This window comes from Periplaneta americana, chromosome 10 (assembly GCF_040183065.1).
Source record: "Periplaneta americana isolate PAMFEO1 chromosome 10, P.americana_PAMFEO1_priV1, whole genome shotgun sequence".
Lineage (NCBI taxonomy): Eukaryota > Metazoa > Arthropoda > Insecta > Blattodea > Blattidae > Periplaneta > Periplaneta americana.
Window position 1 is genome coordinate 9,719,700 of NC_091126.1, and position 20,768 is coordinate 9,740,467.

At 35.9% G+C, this 20,768-nt stretch overlaps 1 protein-coding gene across 4 annotated transcripts in view; it reads left to right on the plus strand.

The window, feature by feature from the left end:
• The window catches only part of AdamTS-A (ADAM metallopeptidase with thrombospondin type 1 motif A), a 991,514-nt gene that overhangs the window by 650,484 nt on the left and 320,262 nt on the right, over positions 1–20,768 (plus strand). For 3 of the 4 annotated variants that reach the window (XM_069836834.1, XM_069836835.1, XM_069836836.1), the window contains one exon: positions 1,168–13,802. The gene's annotated coding sequence lies outside the window, so the exon portion shown is untranslated. Of the gene's footprint in view, positions 1–1,167; positions 13,803–20,768 lie in introns of those variants that run through there. The other variant, XR_011334233.1, reaches the window with a different exon arrangement.

A 20,768-nucleotide genomic window follows, 5' to 3' on the forward strand; every position in this document is an offset into this window, starting at 1 on the left:
TGTGCATTTTGTGTTGCTTCAAAATGAACGACGTGATTGATAATCCCGCCGACTGTGAGGTGAGGAGTGTGATTCGATTTTTGAATGCCCGACATTTGAAACCTGCAGAAATTTACCGGCAATTGAAAGAAGTGTGTGGTGATACTGTAATGAATAAAAGAAATGTGAGAAAATGGTGCGGAATGTTCAACAATGGACGAACAAATGTCCACGATGAAACTCGACCCGGACGCCCATCACTCATCACAGAAGACCTGAAGACTAAAGTGAACGACAGAATCTTGCAAGACAGGCGCACATCACTCGACGAATTGCATATTGCCTTTCCTGACATTTCTCATTCTTTACTTGGTGAAATTGTGTCGCAACATCTTGGATACCACAAAATCTGTGCCCGCCCGCACACTGCTGCTTCAACTCGAGAATTGCTGGATCAATTCGGTTGGGAAATCTTTGATCATCCGCCCTATAGTCCAGACCTTGCTCCTAGCGATTTTCACCTTTTCACTAAGCTGAAAGACTTTCTGGGTGGTACGCGTTTTGGAAGTGATGAAGAGTTGAAGAAGACAGTGAACACCTGGCTTAATGAACTGGCGGCAAAGGAATATAACACGGGAATTCTAAAGCTAGTGAACAGATACGACAAATGTTTAAATATAGGTGGTGATTATGTAGAGAAGTAAAGGAAGCTTCAGTTATGTAACAGACTTTGTTTTTTCAAATAAATATATATATTTTTTAATTATTACAACAAAACGGTCGTTATATCCTGGATCCCCCTCGTACCTCTGGTAACTCGACCGCACTGCTTCAGCATGATGTTTTGTCTCGGTCAGACTTTTAAAGTTCTAAATGTTGAAAAGTTTTTACAGTACTTTAAATGATAATAAAAATAAAGTAGGAAATTATATATGTGTCTTTCCATACTATAAATCTGGATACGTCACTGGTTAAAGATATTTGCTTTCTTAACATGTTTATTTCCTGTCATTTTTCATTTCAGTTTTGTGTGAATTTTAATAGGTACCGGTGCAGGAGATATTAACTCACTTTGTGCAATTATCAGTTAGAATTATTATTCTTCTGAAATTTGTTATAAATTCCTGCTGAATATGTGACGAGTATAATGGGAATTAATATAATTTTGTATATTTTGATACATTGTAGTTCCTCTATACTTGCAAGAGGCTAATAATGAATCAAATGCTGCACCAACAGAAGTGCAACGAGTCCAATACTCAGTGGGACCCAATTCACTGAATGTAAAGACTAGAGATTCCACCACACGAACTTGAGCAACTGTGGGAACACCCGATGCTTCACAAGAAAGCCGACTGACCGCCTAATGGTGTGTTGCTGATGCGAGCGTAATTTCTCCTTAAATGTGATTCTCACCATCCTCTCTCGTATTTCTCCAAGATCCATTCTAAACTAGGTCACATTTCATGTAACTGAAGTAGTAGTGATGTGAGGAATACTCTGTCTGTCTGTTTATAATAAACAGCATATCGGTTCTGATATTAATTTTACTTTAATTTCTTCACCTGCTCTCACAGTGATAGTCTGATCTTTTCTGATCTATTTATTTTTAGTGGTGAATGATGACAGTGTAAGTGTGAGTGTAACAAGAAACCTGCTCGATAGGTCTCACCTGAAATGGAACCCATGTCCGTAGCATAGAAAACTGATGCTCTGGCTGATCAGTCGATTATGCTTCCTTTTGCTATGCTACAATCATGATTCGTATTTTATTCATTCATTCATTCATTCATACTCTTTTGCCCAATGGCAGGTCTTTCACTGAACACCCAGCATTCTCCAGTCTTCTCTATTTTCGACCTTCCTCATAATCTCCGCATATGATCCATATATCTTAATGTTGCCTACCATCTGATGTCTTCTTCTTCCCAGACTTTTCTTCCATTTGCCATTCTTGCCAGTGCATCCTTCAGCAGGCGATTTCTCCATAGCCAGTGACCCAGCCAATTCCCTTTTCTCTTCTGATCAGTTTCAGCATTATTCTCTCGTCATCCACTCTTTCCAACACAGCTTCATTTCTTATTTTGTCTGTCCATTTCATACGCTCCATTCTTCCCCACATCCACATTTCAAATGCTGCTAGTCAATTCTCTGCACTTCGTCGTAATGTCCATGTTTCTGCCCCCATACAATGCCACACTCCACACAAAGCACTTCACCAGTAACTTCCTTAGTTCTTTTTCCGGAGGTCGGCAGAAACTGTTCCTTTTCTTATTAAAAGCTTCATTTGCCATTGTTATCCTCCTTCTGACTTCATGGCAGCAGCTCATAAGAATCACATATTTGATATGCAAGTGTTCTCTGTTGTTATTCTACTTTATGAAAATTCCTGCTGTAAATTAATGTAGTGGCTAGTTAACATGAAACAGTTGTGCTTACAAAATGAACTGTAAGGCCTGTGAAAATTCTCTCGTTCTTTCGGCGTATTTCACTTAGTACCATTTATTTTATTTCCAAAATTAAACTTAAATGTTATATTTTATACTAATATAAATTTTCAGCAATAAAATTAATATTTAAAATAAACGGTCACCTCATAAAAATCTGTCTACTAAACTTTGTCTGTATAATCCCTCAAATTGAAAGTCTTGTTACTGTAGGCTCTAGTGGCTTGCATCTCAATTGTGGTTTGTGTTACTATACAATTTGAGTACCTACCTAGCTAAATGAATGTAAGTTTTTCCATTGTTTTGAGAGGTCTTCCTCCAGATTGAAAACAGAATGTTCTTTCACATATAGGCCTACGACACTTGAACAGAAATGTAACCGCATTATTTCTGCTCTTGTGCTTGTTTGCAAACTACCTACCACTTGACGACGTGATGCTATATGTAGATTTGATTCACGATGATCTTACCATGTAGCAATGTGCAACCCTTTCCCAAGTTCATTTGAATTGTGTGCGTATGTTTAATGTTTTAAAACTAAAATAGCTTTCATATCCTTTCATAATGTTTTTTTTTGTTTCAATTTTATCCTGTCCTTGTACCCATTACGCAGGCTAATGTAGAAATATAATGCCACATTAGAAGTGTTACTTTAACAGAATTCTTCATCAGTATCGCACTCTTTCCATTTCTGAATGAAAAAAGTAGCATTACATTTTACGTATCCTCCTGCATTTCGTAGTCAATCATGTCTCAAATAGCTGTCAAATAGGTACTGAAGAATCTTTCTCATGATATAGAAGCCATCTACAATTTCTTTCACCGTGTCGTACAGATATATTAATAAGCATTACTTACATCGTTATTACCAGTATACACATTGCTACCTAACACAGCAAAACCTTAAAATAAATAATTATGACCATCTGTCAAAAATCTTCGAATTAAACATCTATTTCTATGGTTGCTTGAAGTAGTCAGTATCACATTAAACAAAATATCATACACGATTGGATATTAAAAATTAATAAAAAGAAACTTTAACTTCATCAGCTGCTTCCAAGCTTCCCATTATTTTGCTTATGTCTCCACATTTTCACATCAAATATGAAAAAAAAAAAAAAAAAAAAAAAAAATTGTAACTATTCATGCCAATAGCAAATGTCATTTGCTCCTACCTCATTATCTAGAGTGTCCCAAAAGTTACCATACATAGGGAATGTCAGTTCAAAATAGAAATGTCACATAATACGCACAATGTGGCGGCCTTCAAGAGTAGGAAGTAGGACATGGGTCAATGAATGCATTCCAAGCAGTTCTGGTGCAAATGCTGCAACATGCCCATCGTTGCATGACAGGCATCGACGATGCAGACTTGCAGATTTTGTCTTGAGAGACCTGCGATTTAAGGTCAACCTAGAGGTAAAAATAAAGGGGTGTGAGATTTGGGGGAGTGGGTTGGCAACATTGAGCAGATTATGTGACATTTTTATTTTGAACTGACATTTCCAATCTGTGGAGACTTTTGGTATACACTGTTGATAAGAAAGGCATCGCATGTCACTGAATGGATAGACTTGATTGTTATAGGTATACTGGGCGATTTGAAGCGAGTTTAAGCTTTTATGTCAGAGAAGTTGCCTATTAGTCAAGGCGTTCTTCAATCTGAACTTGAGAACGTGTACGGTATAACTTGAACGTCGTAGCAACAGATGGCGGTCTGTACATTCTATGTGCTACCATAACCTCTTTCGAACTGTGTTTTGCGCGGGCAAGTCGTACGCAGGCTATTTGTTATCATCGGTTGCGTACCGCAATATTCCACAACACAAATCAAATGCTCCGTGTCCATGTTGACCGTCCAAGTTAATGTCAACAAATACGTAAGTAATCGTCTTAACCCTCTCCCCATATCCCGACAGTAAGAAAAAACTCACCTCAGTACTGTCAGTGACACAGTTCATCTGCCCTGGAAGGAATGCGGAGTTGGGGTAGTAGTTTCGCACTAGTAGTGGGTGGAGGGAAAGTTAGAAATACAATGTAGCATGCATTATAAAAACATTGATTTACCAATTCTGCGCCACGTTACTATGGAGTACACTACACATGAAAGTTATATTGCTACGTCTTAACTTTGAATATATATTTACACCAGCAATTCTATTAAGCAAACGTTCACCTTCCTCTTCCAAGTACAAATGAAGAGAGAGAAATGTTTTTTTGAAGAAAATAGAAAGGGGATTAAGCAGAGGGTATTCACACCAAAAGTACCGTTAGCCAGCCGCTTGCTCCAAAGTTAGCCTCACACCCCTCTAAACAACACCCCTAACTTCCCCAATGCAGATGAGCTGTGTCATCGACAGTACGTGTTTCCAAACAGTTCACATTCCTGCCACTACCAGTGTTACCGTACGTATCAGTAAGTTCTCTTCTGAATGAACGCCATACTTGCTAGGCAACTTCTCTAGCACATATGTAATATGCCTCTGCGGAAGTGTAGGAAGATTGAATTCTCTAGGCTCATCGGCTAGCCATATGACGACATACAGCGGGCCATGACACACTTTGAACTGAACACCCAGTAGTACACCTCATTCGATTGTTCTCATATTACAAGCTTTTCTGTTGCTAGACACCTCCCGTTACTTAATACATAAGCAAATAATTTTCCTTTTCCGTAGAACCCAATTAGAATTAGAAATTAGTTATTATGCATTAACCAATCTTACATAGTGTCAGTGGTTTTTTCCTGCTGGGAATTACATATAACGTACAATTTCTTTATTCGTGCTTTACCACATTCACAAATAATTGTTAAAAAAAGCAATTACCGGTACAGCAAAGATTATGAACGAACAAGTAAAACAGACAAAGTATTTAAATATTACACAATTTTAAATGCTCTGTCGAGGCATTCATCTTAAGGAACTGTGAACAAGTTGGCAAAATTTTCAGTTGCAGAAACAGGCCTCTCATACAGTAGTGGTACCAGGGAAGCTTCCTTATTTGTGTCCTGCACAATTAAAATTGTTTATATGTTAATTGTTTGTTACTGGTTAAGGCAAATGCTTCTGTTATTGAATCATAGTATTAATTTGCATACGATTCATGTTTTATCTGTGTATCATCTAGATGTGAAACAAAATAAAACACAATAGAGCTATAGGAGAAGCTTTGAAATAACTACCAGTACTAAGGAAAAGTTGTGGGCTTATTGATGTAATCAGTAGATTGCATTGCAAGTGTTCCAAAACGAGTTTTATCTACATTTGCAATATTTGTGTGGAGTAGAGGTGGGATCACGTGAACTACGCTACCTAAATATATTGTTCAAGCCGATGTTATCATGACTACTGGTACAACTGTATAGTTTATCTTGATGTTTTTCATTTCAGAGAAATTATTTTAATGTTCTCTGTTGATAGTATAGGGGAGAGTCTGGTAGTATCGGACATCGGGTAGTATCGGACAGTGCATTTCTTTCATCTACCACCATATGGTAGTACCTGAATGACATGGTTATGTTTCTCTATGCGACATCACAGAAACGTAACCATGTCAATCAGGTACTATCATCGCGTGTTAGATGAAAGAAACTCACTGTTCGATATTACCCGATGTCCGATACTACCCGACTCTCCCCTACACATGCACAAATCATATCACAATTTTTCAGCTTCAGTGGTAAAATGTTGCTAGGTACAAACCCCTGAATCCTCTTGATGGAGGATTTGAACAGCTCATAGTTACAATAGCCACAGATCTTGATTATTCTCATTAGAGCCTACATGAAATGGCGGACATAAAATTAACTCAGATTTTCTGTAAAAACTTCTTCTTTAACACAGAAGAGAGCAGAGAGCTTTATAAGATAATTAAAAAAGCAGCAGAGTGTTAGTATATGACTCTACTTCAGTTAATTAACCATTCCACTGGCAAACTATGAATCCTCAAAGAAATGGTTCTTGGATAAGACAGACATGATAGGTATCACTTGATCCTATTACAGAACCTGTTGCATGTTTTCAGTTGAACAAAGTTTTATGATATTGCAACAAGACAAACAGTGGAAAATTATCATTTAATGGAAATAGGAGAAAGGAAGCGTTTAAAATTTACCTCTTTCCCATTTCTTGTATACCAAGCATTATATTTCTCTTTCTTTTTGTTATTAGTAGATTACGAAAATTAAATTGTTATTCATATGATAAGATAATTGGCTGAATGAAGGTAAAATCCACCGAATGGAAAAACCTTTCATCGTATTGTAATCTAGTCAGCATCCAGTTGATAAGAGTGACAATTTTGTATTAGTTATGAAATTCCTTTTGCAGTCATCAGGTGTCGGGAAAATGAATCAGTTACACAAAAGCAGTCGTGCATATGTTGCCACAATGTTTTGGAAGGGGCAGAGATGTTTGCATATCCTGTAGACTTAACATATTCTGAAACTGGATTAGTGACATCCAGCAGTAACTTGTGATTACATATCAGTTCCAATCCTGCTTAAGCAGTCAGTACCCAACTTGGTGGGCAACTTTTTGATTGGAGAGCAAATCGAACACTTCTGACTACAGCGATTATGCTGTGATATCACCTTCTTTGTGTATTTTTGAATCTCTTTGTTGCTTGCTAAATGTTAGTCCTATTTTATCTCTTTACGACGAAGTAGAGTTCACATAATTATTTTTAAAACACAATTCGTTAGCAAAAATCTTGAAGACGGTGGTATCACAATCTAACTCCTGTGTTCGATTCGTGTTTATGGTTCATTGCTTCAGCATATGGCAGACTGATATTGACATACAGAAGCACGAAGATTACTTTGACTGTTAAAATGATAGATAACTCAAAATGCTGGACACGAACATCCCAGTGGTTTAGCAGATTATTTATGATAGTAACGCAGTCAACTTTGATGGCACTTGTAGTTGGAGTCAAGCTCTGGGTTCAAGAGAGTTGTGCGGTGCATCCTCGGGATATAAATGGTATTTCCTGTGGTGGATTTTACCACGTAAATCAGAAATTGGTGGTGGATCTTTGTGTTCCAGACGAAATATTTCATTGGAATATTTTAAGTTGCTGTTTTAAAATCACTGCCATTATAGACTTATTGTTAAAACTAAATTTTGGTACAATTTTGTGTACTGATTTACTATTGATTTTTATATTTTATATTAAAACCATTGTTCTTCGACAGTGTTAGTAAACAGAGATTGTGCATGCTTGTGTAATCTTGGAAACCTTCACGAGTGTTCTGTGTTAATTTAAGACGTGAGTAACAGAACAGCTACCAGTACATAATATGTAGTCATGTGGTTAACATGTTCAAGAATTATTTATATCCAATCCTTAAAAGTTCATGTCAGATGCAGACACTTTCATTTCAACACGCTTATTTACGTGAATCATACTATTGTATGAAATATTGTATAAGGACTTAGAACAAGACTCACATGTGTATCCCTTTGTAGGAGAATTGAACCAGTTGCATTTATTTTCATCTCTTATTACAAAGTTACTCATTTTGATAGCGAAATTGTCAGTCTAGTAACAATATTGTATTAATATGTGTGCCTTTTAATTAATATTGACGATAGTATATGACTAGCTGTATGTGTAATATTTTGCATTCTAAGGACGGTACCGATAGGTTCAGTATTTAACTGAACCTCTTTATTTACTGGGCATAATGCTTCAGAATTCTCACTGTGTAAATAGTAAAGAAGGAAACAAATATGCTATCGGTAAAACTGTGTGTATATATACACGATTCAGTAACTCTCTTAACATACCAGTAATTGTTATTTTCTGTTACCGGTATCTGTTCCGAGTCCTTCCATAAATTTTCAGTTTATGTAGAATGGAAACTTCCTTTTGTCTCTGCACACAAAATAACAGCCGAAATTTTCTGTGATTTTCTTCAAAATGGAGCAAGGTGCTGTGATGCACGAATTTAGTCACATATTCATGAAGCTGTAATGAATGACATAAAGTATTCTTCGAAATACAGGGTAGAAGTGAAATAACCTTGCAGATTGAAAGGGACTATAGGGTACATGCAAATGAATAGAAAATCTATATTACGTTTTGTAAATGTACGGTTAATTAGAAAATTAAGTTTGAAGTTTCAGCAGTCCAGCAACATCGTCGCTAACAGACTCTACTCGTGATACAGATCAGTGGCGGTTCCTCGGGGGAGGGAAGGGAGGAACGTCCTCCTCACATTTTCTTCTTTTGAAAGTAAACACCAAATAAAATATGTGCCTTGAAATTCGAGGAAGATTCGATAATTTTAAGTTCACAGCTATAAGAAAAACTCGGTTGATCGAGTTTTAAACGACACGCGCTCATGTGCTGTAGAAAACTGTGAGAAAGATGAGAGATTGTTTGTGTAGAGGAAAGTCAATCCATTCCTCCTCTACTGCAGTTAACATACATAGACAACAGCGCACTAGCGGCCAGAGAAAGAAGCAGAGTTTTAAAGCAAGTAAATGAACGGAGAGGGAGGAGATCCTCCTCTGAATCAGCGCATGGGCGGGAAATAGAAACCGACTGGTCATGCAGCAAGCTCGCTACCGCCGCCACCTAGCGATGTTGCATTCAACCAGACTATAACACATCTAGGAGGAGACACAACAAAAACAGTTTTAACGCAACGCTATGAAAGATATCATGTAAACTTTTTTTTTATTATAAATCAAAAATATTATTCATTGCAATTTATATAGGCTACTATTCATGGTTTGAAACTTTCGTGGATATTTGAAAGTTGAAGTCGGGTTTATGTAAAACAAAGAGGAAGTAGTTCTACGTAGTTGACCCCTGAAATTCACTTCTATTCATTGTTTACTAGACAGGGCAACAGCCAAGTTGTCAGTTTTGTACAAATATATTTGAAACTGAAAGTAGGTACTCCAAATTACATCATTTTTAACATAAAAAATTAATCTGCCACTGGCAGCTTTGAACAATAATGATAGTGTGACTTTACAAGAACTGTCATTCTTCAAAAGCATGTGATACTGAACTTGTAAAATGTACATGTGGCAAAACAGACCACGTGGGTGGGTGCAGTGTTCTCGCTTTCCTCAGATTATTTCTCATTTCCACTTCCGTAAAACGGTTCTGGTTACGAGTTAGTAACTATTCTCTTCCAACACGTGTGATGCTGTAGTGTGCGCGAAAAATGCTACGAGGTTGTGAATTTCCTTGTAATTGTTAATTTGCGCAATTATTCAACAATGAATGGAAGTGAAAACATAATATATTTTGGACAATTTAGGAAACTCAGTTTACAAGAACAGATTATTGCCATACAGAAGGGAAGGCCAACTCCAACACTACCCGGTCTTACATGTATGTATGTAGGCTAATTTGTAGCATGTTCCTCTCAAGAAGGTGTCATTTCGTGCTGTTAACTTCTTTCCTCCTCTCAAGAAATATGCAGGAGCCGCCACTGATACAGATGTAAGAGGTTAACGAACTCGGTGAGTCTTGTTAAGTGAGCTGCTTTCTGCCAAGACGTTGCCACTTGCTCACTTCGTGCAGTGGCTTGAATTTAGAGGTTTTTAAAATTAAATTTATACAAAACCATGCACGCTATTGAAATACGCCAGAGGGATAAATGATTATTTATTAGATTTCCTATCAATATGGACAAAAATCACGTTCTTACTCGCAATAGTTACCGAATAAGAGATTGTTAAACATTTGGGGGAAAAAACATTTTTTTTCTGAGAAAACTATGAACTTTCCACCAATATGATATTATAGTTTTTTGTTACATATAACATAAGCTATTTGCTCTGGATATCTGCAAGGCTATTTCTCTTCCACCCTGTATATCGAGAAGAGAACTTACATAAGTACACCTCTTGAAAGCTGTCATTTGTAACGTGTGTCTGTTTTGCGTATAAGGAAATCCACCCCTGCAAATATGAGAACGAGGAAAATTTGAAGAAATTAAAATTACTTTGCCATTGTTAACCACACTAATTGAAATTAGCAAACGTAGTTCCGTTCATTCATTGTTGTTTATAAGATGCAAAGGATACACAAACTCTGTTTAATATTGATTAATGCCAGTATAACAATGATCTATTTACTATGAAAATATGTGTATGAAGGTGATCTTGTTCACTGGACTATTGCCATTTTGTATTCATCCATCTTATGTAACTATTGACGGAAATGGAAAAAAAAAAAAAAAGTGAGTTTCGATACCGTGCGTTGTGCCTGGGCAGCTCCCCTCTCTGCAATGTCCCAGTACTTGGTGCTTGGCCGGTACTTTCATCACCGTGCTCTCCATTTAAGGAGCAGATTGGATGCTGTATTCTCATCGTTCTTGCTATATTTATTCGGCATAATTTCACTCCGTTTTTATGGAAAACTTCCTTTAAAGTTGAATATACATCTTGATGATATATCGGGTTGGTTTTATACTCTGCATCAGTGGAATGAAACTTCTCTGTGCCACAACCAAGTTGGGACAGTGCAAACAAAATATTGCTTCCAGTTTACTGATGTTCATTAAGTCTGTCTTGTGTATTTAATTGTGCAAGTGCGACTGGATGAGTGGAGTGTGATGTATGCATCCTATGTAGGAAATCTCTTGTGTGTTGTCTTCTTTTTTACAGACTGCAATTCTTTTTGTGATAAGGAGTTATAGGCTGTTTTTGTGTCCTGCACACGACAAAAATTAATCAAATTTCTTGTGTAATTTATGTTTAATTGCGGCCGTTTTTATTAGTGCTTGTGCGATTATGTGTTGTACTATTTATCTTCCTCTGCTAGGCGAAAGAGCTTGTTCTGAATCATTGTACAGTTTTCAGTCAAAAGACTAGTGAATTTACATTTCTTGTTCACGTAGTCACGGAATTATAAGTATTTAAAGGGAATTGTTGAGGATATAGTGCAATAGAAAATTTCTTAGTGCCATTCAGATTTAGATTCTTCGAATGGGGTGATTCTTTTGAAGGAATTTAATTGAATGCAAGGTACTTTAACTACAAAATCATTGTTTGGAAATAATGGTAGCTCTAATTGTCCTGAGGTTTATATTAAAAATAAAATAAAAATAAAAACATAAAATTACTTTAATTCATACATTATCATTCATATTAACATACTGGTAACATTTGATATAGATGATAATTGCAAACAAATCTAATTTTGTAACTTAAAAGGAAGACTAAACTACTTTATGTCGCTATATTAAAAAAAAAAAAAAACTTTTAAATGTGTGTATGTCAGAATGATTTATTTTTGTTTCATATCTCGTGTCAGGAATGAATTGAGACAACAATGAGCTGGATAGATTAACAGATTGTAGTTAATTACTAACATTATTTCTCACTAATCTCATTTAATACAAAATTAAAAAGTTGGTTTAGAATTTCCTTCGGAATAGAGAAAGAACTAGCAATTTTTTATCCCTACTAGTGCCAACAATGTATTGACGTTTCATAATATTTTACGTAAATAGTAATAAGGATACGATTATCATAGACTGTTGTCTTGACAGTTGTTTCGGTAATTACATTAAATAAATGTTTTCTTATTTCTTCATGCTTCTTAAGGGAACTTAAGTAGTTTCCTCAGCCTATCTTCATTGGATTAAGATTATGATATATATTGCAAATTATATCAATATTTTGATGTACCAGTAGCTATATCTATCACAAATTTCTATTCCAAAGTTACCAGTACCCAACTTGTTTACCAAAAAAAAAAAAATGATAATGATGATATGTACAAAGTCTTTTTTAATAATGTTTTGAATGTTAGCCAAGTATAGAAAAAGTAACATTGGCTTTGTGCATAATAAATCTGAAATATATATATAAAGTTTACTGGTGAGCTTTTTGTATAAATCACGACATTTCTGTTCCTTTGCTGAAATTTCAGTCAATATAGTTTACATTTCGTTATATTTTACTTTTTATAGACAATATAAACCAATACAAACCTGTATTGGACTCTCAGGTACATTTTTCTAACTTTTGTCAGAGAACTTTCATTCACTTTCACAGAAAGCACACACACACATGTACTTTATTATTAATTCATTGGTACCGATATCTAGTTAGGTGATTTTCTTCAGTTATTAAAGGCCCACAAAAATAAATAAACTAACGAACAAATGAATGAATGAATGAATGAATGAATGAATGAATGAATGAATGAATGAAAGAATTCCTTCGTAATTTTTCATCATTTAATTTAGTCATTTTAGAGATGCCTCCGAAAGATACCAATTACAAAATTTACAGCATAGATAAATTCAACATGGCGAACCAAACTGTGGCTTTGATGGATATTCTTATGTTATCTTGAGTACAAATGGACCCCAATAACTTTCATAATATATGAAATATAATGATATATTTATTAATTTAATCTGCATTTACCTATGAAGAATATTAAATACTTCCAAATCCCATAGAATTCATCTGAATGAAATTTATGTCCTAAGATTACATACCGGTAGTTCATGAATTATACTTCAGCAGTCCCATTCCAAAAACTAACTAAATGTCTTGGATTAAAAGGTTATTAGTGAAGGAACACATCACTGCTCAATACAGTTATCACTTAAGACCAAATATAAGAAATATTCGCTAATGCATTACCGGTATCAACAAAAATGTTGAGCAAGTGCCATGCTATACTGAAAATATCACTTCTGTCCAACCATATAAGTATGTATGTATGCAAGTATGTAAGTAATGGGTTGAAAAAAATAATGGAAATTTTACTATTTCTTGAGAAATATTGATCAAAATGTAAATATAAAACACATGTAATTCCCTTACAAAGAATCACTCCTCGAAATTATTCTAATCGAAAACTGATTTTAATTTCAACAAATGAATTCTGAAAATTTCTTACACCCACATTGCATTGGTGTTTAGCTTTTTATGTATTCATGCATGTACTGTACAACAGTTCATGACAAGAACGATTTATATATATATATATATATATATATATATATATAAATGAATGTATGAATGAGAGCAATTATATGTTTATCAACAGTATTTTTGAATCGCAAAGAATTGTTTTATTTTACATGTTCTTAAACAACTAATTTTTTGTCTTAAGCTGATTGCTGTATATGTTATAATGTTTTATTTAAATTTACTTGTATAAAATTGGAAGCCTAATTTGTATACATTGTGTGATAACAATAGAAATTATTTAGCAGAGAGTCATAGATTAAGAAAGCAGTGTGTATACCATCGGAGATTGTACTATTTGCGCTCTTCAAAAGAATGTGAAATATAAGATGGTGAAACCAGACCCTCTGTTTGTTATGAAGTTTCTTGTGTTGAAAAAACTAAGGAAATAAATATCAACCATCTATCATTATTTGCCTGAGATCTGAATACTTCAGTAATTCTTGTATGCTATCATATTCTAACTGCTAAATTTCTATTTGCTTAGTAGATTGATCAAACACCATGACTGGGCAGAAAGGACTGGAGAAATTCTTGCTGCTCAGGTGAAAACCTGATCTCTGACATTAGCTTTGCATATGCAGCGCAACAGAGCACCAATTTGAACGCATGTTGCTTTCAACTTATTTCCTAAGCTTGAATAACATCTTTTGTTCCTTTTGTAGCCGTTTTGTTAAAAGTATTGAAAGTGCAGGTCTGGAAATATTGTATATATATAGATCATAAGAATTGTTATCCATTGACATTGGCAAGTACAGGTTGGGAAGAAATTTCCCACAGCACTGCAGCCAAAGTAAGCTCCCATCAAAGTACACATTCACTTCCAGCCAACAGATCCAAATACCATACCTCTGGTGATGGTAAACCTTACCTCAGAAATCCACCTGTGTTGTCTAGTTCCCCACTCTGGAGATTTGGGGTTTCTGTTCCTCTGTACAGCTCTTGAGTTGTCTACAAGTCACCACCACTGCCACTACTAAACTTTTAGACAAATCACGAGGAACACCTGCCGTGTTTTCTTTCGAAATGGAGATGATAATGAGAGGAGAATTGTTGAAAACATTGATGAAGTGGCGAAGAGGAGTGGGTAAAGCTACACAACACATCTCTGTCACCTGGATTTCAACTCAAGTCTGCAGCCATCATAAGCGCTCCCAACATACGTATTATTATGTACCGGTACTGGTACCAAGGTGACTAACTGTTAACCGATCAATAAATGAGAAAAATGCAATTACAAATTCTTGCCATACCCTCCAAGTTGTTAGGCTTATGTAAGAATACAGTAATCTCCCCTTATCCGCGGAATCTGTATCCTCAGTTTCAGTTGTCTGTGGTTAATCTCGACAAAACTTTTTTTGGTGTAATTTAGCACCTAGCATGTTAATTTGAATTCCAGTTTATCAGTGTTGTATTTTCAGGAGATGCTGCAATACATATAACCTATTAAAATAATACAAAAATGAGGATAGTTCTGCTAATGTAAGCTAGGTTGTGAATTCCAGTTGATCAGTGTTGTAGTTTCAGGAGATGCTGCGATACACATAACCTATTAAAATAATACAAAAATGAGGATGGTTCTGCTAACGTAAGATAGGTTGTGAATTCCAGTTGATCAGTGTTGTAGTTTCAGGAGATGCTGCGATACACATAACCTATTAAAATAATACAAAAATGAGGATGGTTCTGCTAACGTAAGATAGGTTGTGAATTCCAGTTGATCAGTGTTGTAGTTTCAGGAGATGCTGCGATACACATAACCTATTAAAATAATACAAAAATGAGGATGGTTCTGCTAATGTAACATAGGATGTGAATTCCAGTTGATCATTGTTGTAGTTTCAGGAGACAAAAATGAGGATGGTTCCTCTAACGTAAGATAGGTTGTGAGTTCCAGTTGATCAGTTTTGTAGTTTCAGGAGATGCTGCGATACACATAACCTATTAAAATAATACAAAAATGAGGATGGTTCTGCTAACGTAAGATAGGTTGTGAATTCCAGTTGATCAGTGTTGTAGTTTCAGGAGATGCTGCGATACACATAACCTATTAAAATAATACAAAAATGAGGATGGTTCTGCTAACGTAAGATAGGTTGTGAATTCCAGTTGATCAGTGTTGTAGTTTCAGGAGATGCTGCGATACACATAACCTATTAAAATAATACAAAAATGAGGATGGTTCTGCTAATGTAACATAGGTTGTGAATTCCAGTTGATCATTGTTGTAGTTTCAGGAGACAAAAATGAGGATGGTTCCTCTAACGTAAGATAGGTTGTGAGTTCCAGTTGATCAGTTTTGTAGTTTCAGGAGATGCTGCGATACACATAACCTATTAAAATAATACAAAAATGAGGATGGTTCTGCTAATGTAAGATAGGTTGTGAATTCCAGTTGATCAGTGTTGTAGTTTCAGGAGACAAAAATGAGGATGGTTCCGCTAACGTAAGATAGGTTGTGAGTTCCAGTTGATCAGTGTTGTAGTTTCAGGAGATGCTGCGATACACATAACCTATTAAAATAATACAAAAATGAGGATGGTTCTGCTAACGTAAGATAGGTTGTGAATTCCAGTTGATCAGTGTTGTAGTTTCAGGAGATGCTGCAATACACATAACCTATTAAAATAATACAAAAATGAGGATGGTTCTGCTAACGTAAGATAGGTTGTGAATTCCAGTTGATCAGTGTTGTAGTTTCAGGAGATGCTGTGATACACATAACCTATTAAAATAATACAAAAAATTAGGATGGTTCTGCTAACGTAAGATAGGTTGTGAGTTCCAGTTGATCAGTGCTGTAGTTTCAGGAGATGCTGCGATACACATAACCTAATAAAATAATACAAAAATGAGGATGGTTCTGCTAACGTAAGATAGATTGTGAATTCCAGGTGATCACTGTTGTAGTTTCAGGAAATGCTGCGATGCACATAATCCCTTAAAAGCCCTCGCCGATAAAAATCAATTAGGGATTTAATTAAAAGAACACGAGAGCACCAGGACTCTGGAAAAAAAATCCGAGTTTGATATGAATTGCTGTTTTCGAGTTACATGTGTCGTTTATCCAGCGGTGGGAACGAGAGAGAGAGAGAGAGATCAGAACAAACAGAAAAAGATAAAGACCAGGACACGTCAGAAAGAGAGAGAAAGACCAGATCACGACAAAGAGAGAGAGAAAAACCAAAACATAACAAAGAGAGACAAAGAACAGGGCACGCCAGAGGGAGCGAAAAGCCAGAACACAACAGAAATAGAGAAAGGCTAGGTCGGAGAGAGGGAGAGAAAAACTAGGACACGAGAGAAAGATCAGAACACGAGAGACAAGGTCCAGGACACGAGAGAGACCACAGTACTGGAGAGAGAAAGAAAGATCAGGACATGAAGGAGAGACCGAGAAAAACGAGGACACATGGAGGGACTATATGATGAACACAATTGTCATTAGAGGAAGGCTCTTGAGACTTATGTGGCTATGCTAATGTTGCAAAATGCAGTGCTGTACCTCGACCAGATTCTTCTGAGAAATTGAGCCATCTTCAGTATTCCAGATTCGAAGTGTTTTGTACAATGCTACAAGCCCTGATCACTTATAACAAATTGATCAGCCTTATGGACTTCCAAGGCAACCACTTTTATCAAGTTCACTATGCTGCCGTCTAGCGACTGCAAAAGAAGTCACGTTATAACCCTTATCGAATTGCATGGAGCAACCGTACTTCCGTCTAGTGGTCGTTACAAGAAATGCCCTTTCGATGGTGGAGGCTCTGGTGGTTGTTCTCATTTTGTGTTGCCATTTCATAACATGGGAATGGCCAATCTGATATAATATGTGATCAGTGCTGTAAATAAATAAAATAATAAATATCAGTCATAAAATGCTTTGTTTCAGTTGTATTCTTCTGTCTCTTCCTCCCGCTTTCTTGCCGAGGTCTTCTGCCTTCATAACAAGCACAATGAGGATTTTAAATTATATTGTAATTAAAATCTCAATTTTTCTCTTAAAATTATTGAAGTGTATTTAAACAGTTGAGAGCAGAAGTGGTGTAAATCATTTCTTTAACAATCTGGGTGAACATAATATAATAATATTAAACTGTCCCACATTGAGGGTAGCCCTTACGGACTCAGTATATCCTCAAAAAAAGTTATTATACATATGTAAACATAGATATTAAATTTTAAAGAAGGGAAACAAAGAAAAGGGCGTGAAATATTACAATTGCTATTAATGTGGCACCATGTGATTAATTAGGATTTGACAGGATTTTTTTAACACAATTATCACAATGCCATCCCTCAGAGATGTTGGCAGAGCAAACTGCCGTCGAAATTCTTCGAAAAAAGCTGGTATAGTCCCTCGAGCACCTATGAGCAAACCGAATACCTCAACGTGAATTAAGGCATATTTCAGCTTGAAATAGTTGACTGTAGGCTCATAGGTCGACTTGGCTGACTGATGACATTCTACTTCAAAACGTATCGTGGGGTCCACAATAATGCCCTGTTTAGTGTCAGCATTGTACGCTAAAATATCTACTCGTCTCGTTGACCCATTTTCAGCTAGACAGGAGATTTCTTCTTCTACTATCCAGCCCTTATTTCTTAATGCGGCAGCAATTTTGGATCTTACAAGATGACGTCTAGAGTTCCTCAAGAGCAATCCCTGTTCACAGAATCCCAAGACGTGTGCTAAAGTTTCAATCTCCGGGCAGCCATGTCTGCACCGGGTACCGTCGAGAGATCTGCCGGGAACGGAACAAACAGCTGCTAAATTTGCTGTAATTTTCAGGCTAGATATTCCCCTTCCTGAAAGGGTCTTCCACAACCTCGCAATTCTTCTCGAAAATTTCGAATTGTAGCTTTAGTAAATTCTTCGGGAAAAGAAAGGCAGAGGGAATCACACGACGATTTGAGTTCGACATCTAACTGTCTCATCATGTTAACATGCCGATTATCTGCTCTGATTAATGATAGACAGTTGTAGGTATATTATATTTTAAATTTTTGATGAAATGGTCAATTTTAGTTGAACTAATCAGTAATCAGTGTATTGCAAACGTGGCATAATTCCGGCCTTGTGCTGCATTTTACAGAACGTTTATAACAAATTTTACCCTCATTTACAATTTCTGAATTACACCACTTCTGCTTTTATTTATCTGTATCTAGACTCTTTTAACACCAGTATTGTCCTCCTCTTCATATTCCGATATCTAGGATTCGAATTTGTAGGGCTTAATTTTAGACATGTAAAAATCTACGCGTTTATGAATGAAGCATTTTGTGGTGTGTGGTAAAAAGGGCATAAGTATAAATTGCAAGTTTTCAGTAGAGCAAAAGCAAAGTTTGAAATGAAGACCAATAGCAATATGATGGGCTCGAAATCTGACTCTGTACATCATTATGGAAGAAGATAGAAATATGCCCTCTACACTATCTGGAGAAGCACGTGTTCTGTATTCACATGGAGGTCACAACTCAGAAGCACTGATTTCTGACTTGCCTTTTACCGCACACTATAGAATTATTGCATTATTACGACACGCGCTTCCAATACGAACGAACTCGTACTGCATTGCGAGAGGTGACGTCAGCAGTGCAGCAACTAATGACTTGGAACTCGACTCCTAGTAGTCACAGAAAGGCGAGGTTTTTCATTTCTCGTAGCAGACAGAAAATTATAATCTGATATGATAATGCGTTCAGAAAATAGGGAAGATTGGAGAATGCTGGGTTTGTAGTGAAAGATCTGCTCTTGGGCAGAAAACTATGAATGAATGATAATCACATTTGATTTTTGGTCGGAGGAGGCTTTAAAATACATATAAAAACAAATGGGGATGGATCCGCTAATATAATAAGTACCAGTATAATTTGAGCTTTCTATTTGATCAATGTTGTAAAAATATAACCTAGGTCATGAATGAACAAATGAAGTTCTCTAAGTAACGAATGAATTGCGGGTGGCATCGACGCAATTCCCGTAAGAGGCAATGTTGTAATTTTTGTTAAGATCTAAATACAGTCTGAAATATTGCTAAATATAATTATTATTAAAATATGAATGGGTAAATCATTTAATAATTAGCCTACGGAGACGAATTTACCTGACTTCCGCTCTGTGAAATTTCCATTAAGATTTTTATTCTTTTGACTTTGCTTTGTAGTTAATGTTCAATTCTCAGCTCAGATATAGAGTATTCCGCCTTAAGGAAAAAGCATTGGTCTTACGGGTCTTGACTAGTACGCTGTTGCCTCAAGATGCCTCCGTTACTAGAACGAGTGAGGTATAGTATCTCTATCTCACTCTCTTCCTAATACGTACAGCGTTCTAGCAAGTTTATCGCACAACATAGGTACGTTGAGTCCGTTGAAATGATAAACAAAAACCTATTAATGCCATAATGATACCTGCAAAAACATACATTATATTTTATATATATCATAACTAGACTTCGGATATTTAGGCCATTAACCAACTTTCAGACAGCTCAACTAGGCTCCATAATGATCGAAAGTAGGCATTAAAATACAGTTTTAGGGACCTAGGAAGTTACTGGAATTACAAATAATAATAATAATAATAATAATAATAATAATAATAATAATAATAATAATAATAATTCATTCATAGTGTTCTGCCCAAGGGCAAGTATTTCACTGCAAACCCAGCATTATCCAGTATTTCCTATTTTCTGCCTTCCTCTTTGTCTCCGCATATGATCCATATATCTTAATGTCTATCAATCTGATATCTTCTTCTGCCCCGAACTTTTCTCCCGTTCTACCGTTCACCATTCCTTCCAGTGCATCCTTCCGAAGGAACTTTCTTCTCAACCAGTGACCCAGTCAATTACTTTTCCTCTTTCTGATCAGTTTCAGCACCATTCTTTCTTCATCCACTTTTTCCAACACAGCTTTCTTTCTTAATCTGCCTGTCCATTTCACACGCTCCATCCTTCTCCATATCCACATTTCTAATGCTTCCATTCGATTCTCTTCACTTCGTCATAATGTCTATGTTTCTGCCCCATAGAATGCTACATTCTACACAAAGCACTTCACTACTCTCTTCCTTTGTTCTTTCTCCAGAGTTCTTTTTTCTAATAAAAGCTTCCTTTGCCATTTCTATTCTCCTTTTCACTTCTTGACAGCAGCTCATGTTACTGCTTTTTGTACATCCCAAGTATTTGAATAATAATAATAATAATAATAATAATAATAATAATAATAATAATAATAATAATAATAATAATAATAATAATAAAACTGTTATTTTATTGGGTTAAAAAGTGCTTATAATTCAGATTTAAAATTATGTGCAGCACGTTATTAAATGTTAAGATGCGCTTATAATAAAAATGTAAGATTATGT